Below are 14235 nucleotides of genomic sequence, written 5' to 3'. Positions count from 1 at the left end.
TCCTGTCATGGCCCGAGACTCACTCTTCCTGTCACGGCCCGAGACCCCCTCTTCCTGTCACGGCCCGAGAATCCCTCTTCCTGTCACGGCCTGAGACTCCCTCTTCCTGTCACGGCCCGAGAACCCCTCTTCCTGTCACGGCCTGAGACTCCCCCTTCCTGTCATGGCCCGAGACTCACTCTTCCTGTCACGGCCCGAGACCCCCTCTTCCTGTCACGGCCCGAGAATCCCTCTTCCTGTCACGGCCTGAGACTCCCTCTTCCTGTCATGGCCCGAGAACCCCTTCTTCCTGTCACGGCCCGAGACTCCCTCTTCCTGTCATGGCCCGAGAACCCCTCTTCCTGTCACGGCCCGAGAATCCCTCTTCCTGTCACGGCCTGAGACTCCCTCTTCCTGTCACGGCCTGAGACTCCCTCTTCCTGTCACGGCCCGAGACCCCCTCTTCCTGTCACGGCCCGAGAACCCCTCTTCCTGTCATGGCCTGAGACCCCCTCTTCCTGTCACGGCCCGAGAACCCCTCTTCCTGTGGTGGCCTGAGACCCCTTCTTCCTGTCATGGCCCGAGAATCCCTCTTCCTGTCACGGCCTGAGACTCCCCCTTCCTGTCATGGCCCGAGAACCCCTCTTCCTGTCACGGCCTGAGACTCCCTCTTCCTGTCACGGCCTGAGACTCCCTCTTCCTGTCATGGCCCGAGAACCCCTCTTCCTGTCATGGCCCGAGACCCCCTCTTCCTGTCACGGCCCGAGACCCCCTCTTCCTGTCACGGCCCGAGAACCCCTCTTCCTGTCACGGCCCGAGAATCCCTCTTCCTGTCACGGCCTGAGACTCCCTCTTCCTGTCACGGCCTGAGACTCCCTCTTCCTGTCACGGCCTGAGACTCCCTCTTCCTGTCATGGCCTGAGACTCCCTCTTCCTGTCACGGCCCGAGAACCCCTCTTCCTGTCACGGCCCGAGACCCCCTCTTCCTGTCACGGCCCGAGAACCCCTCTTCCTGTCATGGCCTGAGACCCCCTCTTCCTGTCACGGCCCGAGAACCCCTCTTCCTGTGGTGGCCTGAGACCCCTTCTTCCTGTCATGGCCCGAGAATCCCTCTTCCTGTCACGGCCTGAGACTCCCCCTTCCTGTCATGGCCCGAGAACCCCTCTTCCTGTCACGGCCTGAGACTCCCCCTTCCTGTCATGGCCCGAGACTCACTCTTCCTGTCACGGCCTGAGTTGTTTTTCAGGTTTCTTTGGGATCCCCTTGGCTACAAACGGGTCCATTCAGTCAGCTGAGGGGCTTAGAATTCTATTTTTGGTTTACCCCACTATCAGGAGGTTGTCTGAGATACGCCAGCCCCTCCAACCCTTGCAGGCACAGGCTGTAAGCATAAGATCTCGTGCTGGCTGGCATTCAGGTGGCAGCCACAGGGATGGTCCAGACGTGGCTCTCCAACCGTCCTTGGACCACACACTGCTTTAGGATTCCTGGGGTCCCAATGCAGACTCTAAATGTTGCACAGTCTGGTCTCCATCTGCCCTCAATGAGACCTAGGCCCAACGCAGACTCTAAAGGTTGCACAGCCTGCTCTCTATCTGCCCTCAATGAGACCTACACTCCCCGAAGTCTGAAGAACAGGGTGTGTGTGAGTTTTCTGGGGCCGCTCGAGCAAATGGGGGGCTTAAAAGATATTTATCCTCACAGTGCTGGGGGCAGAAGTCAGAGGGCTGTGCTCCCTCTCGAAGCTCTAGGGGAGGATCCTTCCTGCCTCTCCCAGCTCCTTGGGGGCTCCAGGCATCCCTGGGTTTGTGGCTGCCTCCCTCCAGTCCCTGCCTCCGTCTCCACGTGGCCTTCTCTCTGTGCATTTTCCCTGTCTTTCCGCTTCTCTTCTCCTATAAGGACACCACGCATTGGATTTTTAGCCTGCCCTGCTCCTCGATGGCCTCATCTTAACTTGATTACATCTGCAAGTATCCTATTTCCAAATAAGGTCCTATATCTTTTGGGAATATCTTTAGGGCTTGTTTGCAAATGAGGCACTTGGCAGAATCTGAACTTGGACTTGCTTTTACGGCTCTCTCTCTCTCCCCATTGGACCGTCTTCACATGATTTTCCAGAGCACCCGTGGGTGGCATGTTGGCCGATACAGAGCCCTGCTCGCCGTGAACGTCAGGACTTCCGGCGTGATCTCTTCAAGTCCGATTGGGAGCCCTTTGACTCGCGCCCTGACTGCGCTGGAGAATTCAGAGCCCACTGACTCGTCTTTCTTTGTGGCCTGGGAGAGTTGTGGAGAACACGCTGTACCTTCGCGATGCCGCACGGATCTTCCTGCTCCCTCCCTCGGGAGTCTCGCAGGGACGCCATCTCGTTTTAATGTTTTGTCAATACGGCACCCACGAGAACGTTGCAGGGAAGACACCACAGGCCGTAAACCACAGAAACTAGAGCTGAAGTGGCCCCAGGTGGCCCTCAGTCAAGCGGTATCCAAATTCTTCACCCTGAGGCCCTTTATTTATTATTATTATTATTAGAGACGGAGTTTCGCTCTTGTTGCCCAGGCTGGGGTGCAATGGTGTGATCTCAGCTCACCGCAACCTCCGCCTCCCTGGTTCAAGCAATTCTCCTGCCTCAGCCTCCCAAGTAGCTGGGATTACAGGTGGGCACCACCACGCCTGGCTAATTTTTTGTATTTTTAGAGATGGGGATTCTCTATGTTGGTCGGGCTGGTCTCGAACTCCCAACCTCAGGTGAGCTGCTGGCCTTGGCCTCCCAAAGTGCTGGGATTACAGGCGTGCACCACCACACCCAGCCCTATCTTATTCTTTTTCTCTCACCAGGGACCCCAAATTTGGAAGAACCATAATCATGTTTATTGACATCATGTTAAATTAAGGTTCCCACATGTATTAATAAAAGAAATATATCATTAGTCTGGCCTTTTAAATTTTACTTAATTTAATTTTTTTTTTTTTGAGGCAGGGGCTCACTCTGTCACCCAGGCTGGAGTGCAATGGTACCATCATGGCTCACCACAGCCCCCCGCTCCTAGGCTCAAGCAATCCTCTTGCCTCAGCCTCCTGAGTATCTGGGGATTATAGGTGCACACCATCACACTCATCCAATTAAAAAAAATTTTTAGTAGAGATGGGGTCTCACCAAGTTGTCCAGGCTGGTCTCACACTTCTGAGCTCAAGTAATCCTCCTGCTTTGGCCTCCCAAAGTGCTCCGATTACAGGGGTAAGCTACCACACTCAGCCTTTATTTTTATTTTTAATGGAGCTAAAAGCCACATAATATAAAATTTACCCTTTCAACTACTTTTTTTTTTTTTTTAGATGGAGGCTTGCTCTGTCGCCCAGGCTGGAGTGCAGTGGCTCAATCTCAGCTCACTTCAACCTCTACCTACCGGGTTCAAGTGATTCTCCTGCCTCAGCCTCCCAAGTAGCTGGGATCACAGGCGCCTGCCACCACACCTGGCCAACTTTTTGTATTTTAGTAGAGACGGGGTTTCACTGTGTTGGCCAAGACGGTCTCAGTCTCCTGACCTCGTGATCCGCCTGCCTCGGCCTCCCAAAGTGCTGGGATTACAGGCATGAGCCACCGCGCCCGGCCCCTTTAAAGTATTTTTAAGGATACACTTCAGCAGTGTTCATCATATCCGCATTGTTGTATAACAGATATTTACAACTTCTTCATCTTACAAAATAGAAACTCCGTCCTCATCAAACCAGGGTGCCCCATTCCCCCGGCCCCTGGCACCCACCACTCTACTCTCTGTCTGTATGGATTTGACTCTTCCAGAGACCTCGTAGGAGTGGGATCACACAGCACTTTTTTGTCTGGCTTATCTTGTTAACAACAGGTGAGTCCATGTGGCAGCCTGTCTCATCATTCCTTCCTTTTTAGGGCTGATTCATATTTCATTATATGGATGAACCACATTTTCTTTCTCCAGTCATGCTGTAACAGGATGAGTCGCAGACAAAACTCCTCAGACACCAGATTAAAGAAGGAAGAGGTTTTATTATTCGGCCGCGAGATTCGGCAGACTCCTGTCTTAAGAGCCGAGCTCCCCGAAAAAGAAATTCCTAGCCCTTTTAAGGGCTAAGAACTCTAAGGGGTCTATGTGAAAGAGTCATAATAGATCAAGTAAGTGTGAGGAACGTGACTGGGGGCTACATACATCAGCTAACAGAACAAAAAGTTTTTATTTTTTTATTTTTTTTGAGACGGAATCTCGCTCTGTCGCCCAGGCTGGAGTGCAGTGGCGTGATCTCAGCTCACTGCAAGCTCCGCCTCCCAGGTTCATGCCATTCTCCTGCCTCAGCCTCCCGAGCAGCTGGGACTACAGGCGCCCGCCACCACGCCCGGCTAATTTTTTGTATTTTTGGTAGAGATGGGGTTTCACCATGTTAGCCAGGATGGTCTCGATCTCCTGACCTTGTGATCCACCCGCCTCGGCCTCCCAAAGTGCTGGGATCACAGGCTTGAGCCACCGCGCCCGGCCTGCACCCAGCTAATTTTTTGTATTTTTAGTAGAGACGGGGTTTCACCGTGTTAGCCAGGATGGTCTCGATCTCCTGACCTCATGATCCGCCCACCTCGGCCTCCCAAAGTCCTGGGATTACAGGCGTGAGCCACCGCGCCCGGCCAGAACAAAAAGTTTTACAGTGCTTTCTCATACAATGTCTGGAATTTACAGATAGCACCAGTAGTTTTGGTCAGGGGTTAATACTATTATTATTTTAATCACCAGGGCCAGGTGGTGGCACCAAGGTCGTCCAGCTATTTATCTTACTTTTGTTTCTTTCCAACTTTTTGCTTTCTCTCTTTTCTCCTGTCTTATAAACTAGGGAAAAGGGGAGGTTGGGGAGAAACTGGGAAGGACAACAGGAGAAGTGGTGGTGTCATACCATAATGCGATCATGGGCACCGGGCTGCTTCCATCTTTTGGCTATTGTGAATACTGCTGTAACCACCACGGTTGTGCAATAATCCCTTCCAGACTCTGCTTTCCATCCTTTTGGATTTAGTCGGAGAAGTAATGTGATTGCCGGTTCATAGGTGGTTCCATTTCTGGTTATTTATTTATTTTTTAAGAGACAGAGTTTTATATGTTGCCCAGGCTGGCCTTGAACTCCTGGGCTTCAGTGGTCCCCTTCCCTCAGCCTCCCAAGTAGCCAGTAGTGCAGCTGCACATCACCACACCCAAGTGATTTTTAGTTGTTATTTTTCTGTTTTTGTTTTTGCGGAGATGGAGTTTCACTGTGCCGCCCAGGGTGGAGTGTGGTGGCATAATCAGCTCACTGCAGCCTCCACCTCCTGGGTTCAGGCGCTTCTCCTGCCTTAGCCTCCCGAGTAGCTGGGACTATAGGCATCTGTCACCACACTCAGCTAATTATTTTGTGTTTGCTTCCCCCCCCCCCACCCCCTCGAGATGGAGTCTTCCTTTGTCACCCAGGCTGGAGTGTAGTGGCAAGATCTCAGCTCACTGCAACCTCTGCCTCCGGGGTTCAAGCAATTCTCCTGCCTCAGCCTCCCGGGTAGCTGGGATTCCTGGCACCCACGACCACACCCGGCTAATTTTTTATTTTTAGTAGAGACGGAGTTCCACCATGTTGGCCAGGCTGGTCTCGAACTCCTGACCTCGTGATCTGCCTGCCTCGGCCTCCCAAAGTGCTGGGATGACAGGTGTGAGCCACGGTGCCCGGCCTGATATTTAGTGCTTTTTTGATGAGTCTCCATAGTGTTTTCCACGGTGGCCACACCATTTTCTAGTCCTACAGGCAATCCACCAGGGCTCCAATTTCCACACATCCTTGTTAACACTATTTTTGTTTAACTGTAGCATTTCATGGATGTGAGGTGCTACCACTGCGGTTTTGATGTGTATTTCTCTAATGATTACTGATGTTGAGGATCCTTCCATGTTCGTTTGCTACTTGTATATCTTTTCTGCAGAAATATCTATTCAGGTCGTTTGCTCATTTTTCAATCAGTTAACTTGTTTTTCAATTGTTCAGTTGCAGGAGCTCTTTATATGTGCTGGACGAATATCCGACGTACCAGACATATAATCTGCAGTTATTTCCTCTTATTCCATGTCTTGCCTTTTCACTGTTGTTTCCTGTGCAGAAATGTTTAACCTCGAAGTTGGACCATTTGTCTATTTGTGCGTTTGTTGCCTGTGCTTATCTGGGCTTTGGATAGGCCAGAGGTAAACGGCAGGTGTTACTGCACCGAGTTCATAAAACCGAGCCCAAAACAAAGGAGTCGACACAGTAATTAGCTGGTGTGTCGCCTTGGCGAGAATATATATGACTTTTGCTGAGAATTTTCATTAATGTTTATTTTTTATTTTTATTTTTTGAGATGGAGTCTCGCTCTGTCGCCCAGGCTGGAGTGCAGTGGCACAATCTCGGCTCACTGCAAGCTCCACCTCCCGGGCTCACGCTGTTCTCCTGCCTCAGCCTCCCGAGTAGCTGGGACTACAGGCGCCCGCCACCGCGCCCGGAGAATTTTTTGTATTTTTAGTGGAGACGGGGTTTCACTGTGTTAGCCAGGATGGTCTCGATCTCCTGACCTCGTGATCCACCTGCCTCGGCCTCCCAAAGTGCTGGAATTACAAGCGTGAGCCACCGCGCCCGGCCATTAATGTTTATTTTGACGCAACTTCACAGTTACATTAAGGCAACAATATGGCACAAAGAATTCCTTCGTATCAGGCATTCACATTCCCCAAACGCTGGCGGTCTACACTGGCTTCATCCTGGATCAGAACCAAGTGGAGGGACTGCTGTTTCTGTGGGCTGGTTTCCTGGGGCTGCCATAACCAATGACCAGAAACCGGGTGGGTACGTCAACAGGAATTTATCATCTCCCAGTCTCGGATGCAGATGTTGAAGCCCTAACCCCCACTGCCTCAGAACGTGAGTGTATTTGGCCTCATAGTATTAGAACGAGGCTGTCAGGGTGGGCCCTAAAGCAACCTGCTGTTCTCATGAGAGGCAGTGTGGACACACACAGCAAAGACGATAGGGTTACTTGTGCACAGTGAAAAGACCCTATGAGCGTACACCAGACGGCGTCCGCAAGCCGAGGAGAGGAGAAACCAGCCCTGCTGACAACACCTTGCTCTCGGACCTCAGCCTCCAGGTCTGTGGGAAGATAATTTTCCGTGAAGCCCTCCAGTCTTGGTACCTTATGGCGGCCCTGAACACTCATACAGACGGGTACATTTACTGTCCCTGTTCTTCTGCCGAGGAAATGGAGGCACAGAGACGTTTAGTGAACTTGACCCATGTGGGAGGGCCAGGAGCGGTCCAGGTTGGATTGGAACAAACCACCCTTTTTGCAGCACTCATGTTCTTAGGCACGACGCCTGCTTCCTTAGACGCTCTGCAAAGAGAATACGTCAGAGTGCACCCCGAACACGCAACGGCACAGTCACAAAGATGACACTGGCTCCAAGTGTCTTCAGCAAAATGGGAACGTGTCAGAAGAGTAGGGGGGTCTCTCATGGCGTGAATACAAGGCCCCTAGAAAGGAAGAGACAGCTCAGCCCACCACCCTCAGAGGAAGGTCTTGGTTCTGCTTTACCACTGAGTAGTTTCCCACCTGCGACAGGAGAAGGCCTCAGTACCTAGGTGACCTCAGTACCGACGAGGTCTCAGTACACAGGAGATCTCCGTGCCTAGGAGACCTCAGTATCTAGGAGGTCTCAGCACCGTGGCGACCTCAGCACCGAGGCAACCTCAGCACCGAGGCAACCTCAGCACCGAGGCGACCTCAATACCTAGGAGGTCTCAGCACCGAACCTCCGACAGGAGAAGGCCTCAGTACCTAGACCTCAGTACCTAGAAGGTCTCAGTACCTAGACGACCTCAGTACCGACGAGGTCTCAGTACACAGGAGATCTCCGTGCCTAGGAGACCTCAGTATCTAGGAGGTCTCAGCACCGAGGCAACCTCAGCACCGAGGCGACCTCAGCACCGAGGAGACTTCAGTACCGAGGCGATCTCAGCACCCAGGGGACCTCAGTACCTAGTAGGTCAAACTGAGAGACGAAACGTAGACGGGAGGTTGTCACGGGCTGGGGGAGGCGGAAAGGAGAGCTGTTCAGCTTGGAAAGCTGGAAACGTTCTGCAGACAGACGCTGGTGCCGAGCGCAGCACGCGAATGTGCTCAGTCCCACCGACCTGTGCCCTGAAAACGGCCAGTATGGCAAACTCCGTGTTTTGTATATTGTGCCACAAAGAAGAAAAAGTGTCTTAGGGAGAGAGGGAGGGAGAGAGGGAGGGAGAGGAGCGAGGGCGCCGCGGCCGGCCCCGCCCCGCCGCGCAGCCCCCTACAGGCCGAGGAGCTCGCGCGGGGTCCCGCGTCCCCCTGGTCGGCTCCCGCCCGGGGCTGGGCCGCTGCGGGAACAGGGTTGGCCCAAGGCAGCCGCCGGTCCCGAGCAGCATGCGCGATGCGGGCCGGGCAGGACCCCGTGGTCCGTCCGCCGCCCTCTCAGTCCGCGCGAGGGCCCCACTCGGGGCTCGGCCGGGCTCCGGGAACGCGGTCTGCGGTCCAGGGGCCGCGAGCCTCCGCCGCTCCTCGGCCTCGTGGGCCCGGGCGCTGGGTGGGGCCGCGGGTGGGCGCCGAGGTCTGCAAAGGGGCGGTGAAGACGGGCTTGGGCTCCGCGCAGAGGCTGCCAGGGGGCGGCGGTGCACCTCCCACCCGGGTCACCTCGGTGCCACCCATGCCTGCCTCACGGCAGGCGGACCCACGGCCCTCCACGCCCTCCCTCGCTCGCGTCCTGCCCGGCTGGCCGCTGTTCGCATCCTCTCGGTAACTTTGTGGGGTCCCGCCCATTCCGGCGACTGCCCCGGCTGCAGCCCAGCAGCTAATCTCGGCTATCTTCCCTCACTCAGTTCTTCGCCTCCACCAGCTTCGGCTCTTTTCGTCACCCCTCTGTACTCCTCGTTCCTCTCCGTCACTTTCCGTCTTCTCCGATTAGGCTCGGCCGGCTGCATCTCACCATTTCGCTTTCCCCTTTGTCTCCCTCTGATAAATTTCGTGACTCTTCGTCACTGTCCGTCAGTCCCCGTCACTTTCCGTCAATTCTCGCCACTTTCCGTCGCTCTCCGCCGCCCTTCAGTTCCGCTCGGCTCTTCTCCGTCAGGCATCGTCTACTTTCGTGACTCTCCGTCACCCTCCGTCACTCTCCGGCTGCTGCCTACCCCGCTCTCCGGGTAGAGAAAGCCTCAGGGACTTTTCCTGCCCTTAGCCCTTTTCCGTCACTCTCCGATCCTGCTGTCTGTGTCAGTCTCTGTTTATTTCTGGTCTGCTCGTGACTCTGTCCTCCTCCCTTCACTCCTGGGAGAGTGGCCTGGTCCCTCCTGAGAGGCCTCTCCCCACTACCCGGCCTGAATGATGGTGAGCGGGAGGTCTCGGGGTGATCCCGAGGGGGAGGAGCGGGGGTCTGGGGGTGGCGGCGAGGGGGTTCCGAGGGGAGGAGCGGGCGCCTGGGGATGGTCCCGAGAGGGACCCGAGGGGTGGAGCGGGGGGAGGGTCTGGAGGTGGCCCGGAGGGGGTCCCGACAGGAGGAGCGGGGGTCTGGGGGTGGCGCCGAGGGAAGGAGCGGTCTGGTGTGGTCCAGAGGACAGGAGCAGGGAGTCTGGGGGTGGTCCCGTGGGGAGGAGCGGGGGTCTGGGGATGGTCCTGAGGGGAGGAGCCGCGGGTTCTGGGCGTGGTCACGTGGGGAGGAGCGGGGGTTCTGGGCGTGGTCACGTGGGGAGGAGCGGGGGTTCTGGGGGTGGTCCCGAGGGGAGGAGCAGGGGTCTGGGGGTTGTCCTGATGGGAGGAGCGGGGGTCTGGGGATGGTCCTGAGGGGAGGAGCCGCGGGTTCTGGGCGTGGTCACGTGGGGAGGAGCGGGGGTTCTGGGCGTGGTCACGTGGGGAGGAGCGGGGGTTCTGGGGGTGGTCCCGAGGGGAGGAGCAGGGGTCTGGGGATGGTCCTGAGGGGAGGAGCGGGGGTCTGCGTGTGGTTTTCAGGGGTGGAGCATGGAGTCTCCCTGTGGTCCGGAGGCTGGAGAGAGGGTCTGGGGGTGGTCCCGAGGGGAGGAGCGGGGGGGGGTCTGTGTGTTGTCCTGAGGGGAGGAGCGGGGGTTCTGGGGGTGGTTTTCAGGGGTGGAGCATGGGGTCTCCCTCTGGTACGGAGGGTGGAGCAGGGGGACTGGGGGTGGTGCTTATGGGCGGGACAGGGCTATTTCTCTTTTTGGTCCGGTTCCCATCTGCTGAGCTGGGGGTCCTTGTGATCCTGACAGGTGGGGCAGAATGGGAGGGTCAAGGTGAAGGGAAGGAAGGAGTGGCGGCCTGGTCCCAAGGGGGCAGGAAAGGGTTTGTGGTTCAGTGCTGATGTGCGACCCATCCATAGGAGAATGGACACCTCAGACTCCCATTCCTGGCCAGTGGCAGGTCCCAGTAGCTGCCTTCCCTGGCTGTCCTCGAGGCTCACTGGAGGATACTTCTTTTTCATTCTGTCAAATTTTTAAAAATTCTTCTATAGATCTCAATGAGTTCAAAGCTGCCTGTGCAGGCATAGGTCCGTTCTTTGCCTACATTCCACTCTAGTCGGCTGAAAGGAAATGGTAATATAGCTGGAAAAGGTGTCCTGGGGTGATTAGAGGATGTTACATTTCATGTTAGAAAGGGTTATTGACAGGAGACCAGAACTTCCAGATCCTCTTGAATTTCAAGATCTACTTCCAAGCCTGGAAAATATCGGGAGGCCTCATCTCTACAAAATAAAAATTAAGAAATTCGCCAGGTGCAATGGCACACTCCTGTAGTCCCACCTACTCTGGAGGCTGAGGCAGGAAGATCACTTGAGCCTGGGAGTCCGAGGCTGCAGTCAGCTATGATCATGACACTGCACTCCAGCCTGGGTGACAGAGCAAGACCCTGAAATAAAAAAGGGAGGGAGGGAAGGAGGGGAGGGAGGGAGGGAGGAAGGAAGGAAGAAAGAAAGAAAATGGCTTAAGCTCAGAGAGCTGTGTGTGTCCTCCAGCTCCCACCCCCACCAAAGGGCCTGGAAACCCATGGAGGGGCAGGTTGTCTTGAGCTGTAGCCACGGGGACCGGGGGACCTGAACTGTCGGGGTTAGGGTTAGGCTTTGAGGTTTCGGGTTATAGAATATAGATGGGTTTGGTCCTGGGAAAATTCCAGGTCTGGGTTTTGTGGTTGGGGGTTGGTCTCAGGTGAGATGCGGCAGGTTTACAGTGTTTGCAAGGTATGTACAGATTTATATGGTGCTATTGCTTGAATGTGTTCTCCAGATTTCATGTGTTGGCAATTTGTTTTCTTTTTTCTTTTTCAGATGGTGTCTCGCTGTGTCATCCATCACCCAGGCTGGAGTTCAATGGTGCGATATTGGCTCACTGCAACCTCTGCCTCCCAGGTTCAAGCGATTCTCGCACGCCCAGTAGCTGGCATTGCAGCAGGACAAGCCACAGACAAAATCCCGCAGACTCCGGGTTAAAGAAGGAAGGGCTTTATTCGGTCGGGAGCATGGGCACACTTGGGCTTGAAGAGCTGAGCTCCCCAAAAACGAAATTCCTGGCCCTTTTAAGGGTTTACGACTCTAAGGGGTTCACGTGAAAGGGTCGTGATAGATGGAGCAAGCATCGGAACATGACTGGGGGCTACACGCATCAGATAACAGAACAGAAAGTTTTGCAGTGCGTCCTCATACAGTGTCTGGAATTTACAGATAACACAAGTAGTTTAGGTCAGGGGTTAATATTATTATTATTATTATTTTAACCACCAGTTCTGGGTGGTGCTGCCAAGGTCGTCTAGCAATTTATCTTACTTCTTTTTTTTTTTTTTTTTATCTTTTTGCTTTCTCCCTTTTTCCCTGTTTTATAAACTAGAGAAGGGGGTGTGGGGAAGGGAGGGGCAGCAGGAGAAGTGGTGGTCTCCTTCCTTAGGATTACAGGCATCCTGCGTTATTTCTGACTAATTTTGTTTTTGTATTTTTGGTAGAGATGGGGTTTCACCGTGTTGGCCAGGCTGGTCTTGAACTCCTGACCTCAGGTGATCCCGCCTCGGCCTCTGAAATTGCTGGGATTAAAAGCACAAGGCACAGTGCCCAGCCATGTGTTGGCAATTTAATCCCCAAATTCCTGTGCCGATTGGAGATGTGGCCTTTGGGAGGTAACTAGGATTAGATAAATTCATTAGGGTGGGTCCCCAGTCATGGGACTCGTGGATTTAAAAGATGAGGAAGAGAGACTGCAGCGTACAGCCACTCTTGCCCTCCCCTCCCCCGCCCAGACACTCTTGCTCTCCCCTTCCCTGCCATGGGCAGCCCTCCACTGGGCTGTGATTCTCTAGGCCTCCCCAGCCACCAGAACTCACCCTCCCCTCTACTGCCGTGAGTGCACACGGACTCCCTCCTTCCTTTCATGCACCACCCTCCCCTGGGCTGGGATGCTCTGGGCCTCCCCAGCCAGCAGAACTGGAAGGGAGACATTTCATTTATGAACTACTCTGTGGTATTCTGTTATAGCAACAGAAAATGTACTAAGACATATGGTTTATAGATTTTAGGTTTGGGGTTTTTAGGGTTTGGGTAGGAGTACCAGGTAGGAGTTAGGGAATAGGGTTAGGGTTAGTTTTAGGGTTGTGGGGAGGCAATAGAGGCCAAGGTCGGAATCAGAGTGAAGTTCAGCTCAGAGCTTAGTATCCTGGAGCCACCACATTGTGTTGTACCCAAGTGAGTTAGAGAAAACGCCACACTTTGAGAAGAATTAAGAGTCCTTTAGTTAGCTGGTGGCCAAAGAGATGGCTAGTGCTCAAAATTCTCTCAGTCCCAAAGAAGGGGCTAGATTGTCTTTTATACTTTTGTTTAGAAAGGGAAGTGGTGGTCTAGTTAAAACTATTTTACATAAGTAAATTAGGCAAAATGTTAAAAGGATAAATGGTTACAGGAAAGTAAACAGTTCCAGGTGCAGGTGCTTTAAGACAATTACAAGGTGATAGACGCGGGTAATTGGGCGTTATCAATCGGACGAATTCCTGGGGACTGCGGATATAGCTTGCCACAGTATCTTGTCAGTTAATTGCATTCTCGGATGTCCTCGGAGTCAGCTTGCACGAGTTAAGTCCTTTGAGGAAGGGGCTGCCAGTGAAAGAGCCAAGATGGAGTCTGTCCGGTTCTCTCAGTTAAGGGAGAGTCCTTTCAGGTGGAAAGAAGGCTAGGTGATTAAAGGAAAGGGAGAGTCTAAAAACAGGGTTAGCAAAAATGAGGTTGGGCATTACAGTTTTACCCTCCATCGCCTCTTCCAATCTCAAACAATTCCATAACTTGGAAAACCTCAGGCAAGGACTTCCTGGAATGTGTCCACTGAACTCAGAAAAGCTCAGGCAAGGACTTCATGGAACGTGTCCACTGTAACCACCAGGTTTTCCAGTGTGTTATTTACACCCTGTAACGCTGTTAGGTACATAATTTTTCAGCAATCTTTGTTCTTCACCAGCACTTTGAGTACATGAAAAAGGCCAAGATGCTTCTTCAGGGATGAATTTTGCTACTTTTTAAAGGAGAGTTAAAAGGCACTTTTGGCACTCTAAGTCTTTCTTCAAATGATGAAATTTGTTATCTATTTAACTCATTGCTGTGACACGTTTTCCAATTCTATGTTCCCTTGGTTTTTGTTGTATTTTTTTCTGCGTGAACTCTACATCATTTACTCACTCTGAATGACAGAATAAAAGAAATTGTCCACCATATCATATTCGGAAGGACCATCATGGCCATGAGACACAAAGGACTCCCAGCCCTGGGCCCAGGCCCCCCTCACGCATGCAGCCATCGTGCCACTGTGCCTGAGTGGGCCATGTGCATGGTGGGGACCGGCTGCTGGGAGACACAGCTCAGGGCACAGGGGCCCCAAGAAGCCACAGCTGGGGAAAGCTCACTCCCGACAGGGCTCAGCTCCAACCTGAAACTAGAGCCCCACCCTGGGGTTTCCATGGTGGTGGTAAACCAACCACAGATTTTGGGGGTATGACTGCTCCCTTTGCCACGATAGCTTCTCCCACGTGCCCCTGGCCTAATGACCAGACCACTAGAGAGGGGAGGCCCGAGTCCCAGGGATGGGTGGGTTGCAGGCAGAGCTGGAGCTGGATGGACGGTGAGTGGTGAGAGCTGAAGGTGCAGAAGGGGCTCCTGTCAGGGACTGGGTTAACAGGGACCAGGACAAATAGAC

At 53.7% G+C, this 14235-nt stretch overlaps 1 long non-coding RNA gene across 1 annotated transcript; it reads left to right on the top strand.

Moving 5' to 3' along the window:
- Positions 1-5668: 5668 nt before the first annotated feature.
- Positions 5669-13756, top strand: LOC134729830 (uncharacterized). The gene is made up of 2 exons (XR_010111313.1): positions 5669-9397; positions 11340-13756. It is a non-coding gene; the product is annotated as an uncharacterized LOC134729830 (long non-coding RNA).
- The last annotated feature ends 479 nt before the right edge of the window (positions 13757-14235 follow it).

The sequence above is a fragment of the Pan paniscus genome, chromosome X (genome assembly GCF_029289425.2).
Source record: "Pan paniscus chromosome X, NHGRI_mPanPan1-v2.0_pri, whole genome shotgun sequence".
Lineage (NCBI taxonomy): Eukaryota > Metazoa > Chordata > Mammalia > Primates > Hominidae > Pan > Pan paniscus.
The sequence above is the reverse complement of the archived record's forward strand: the minus strand, read 5'-3'. Positions and strand labels throughout refer to the sequence as shown.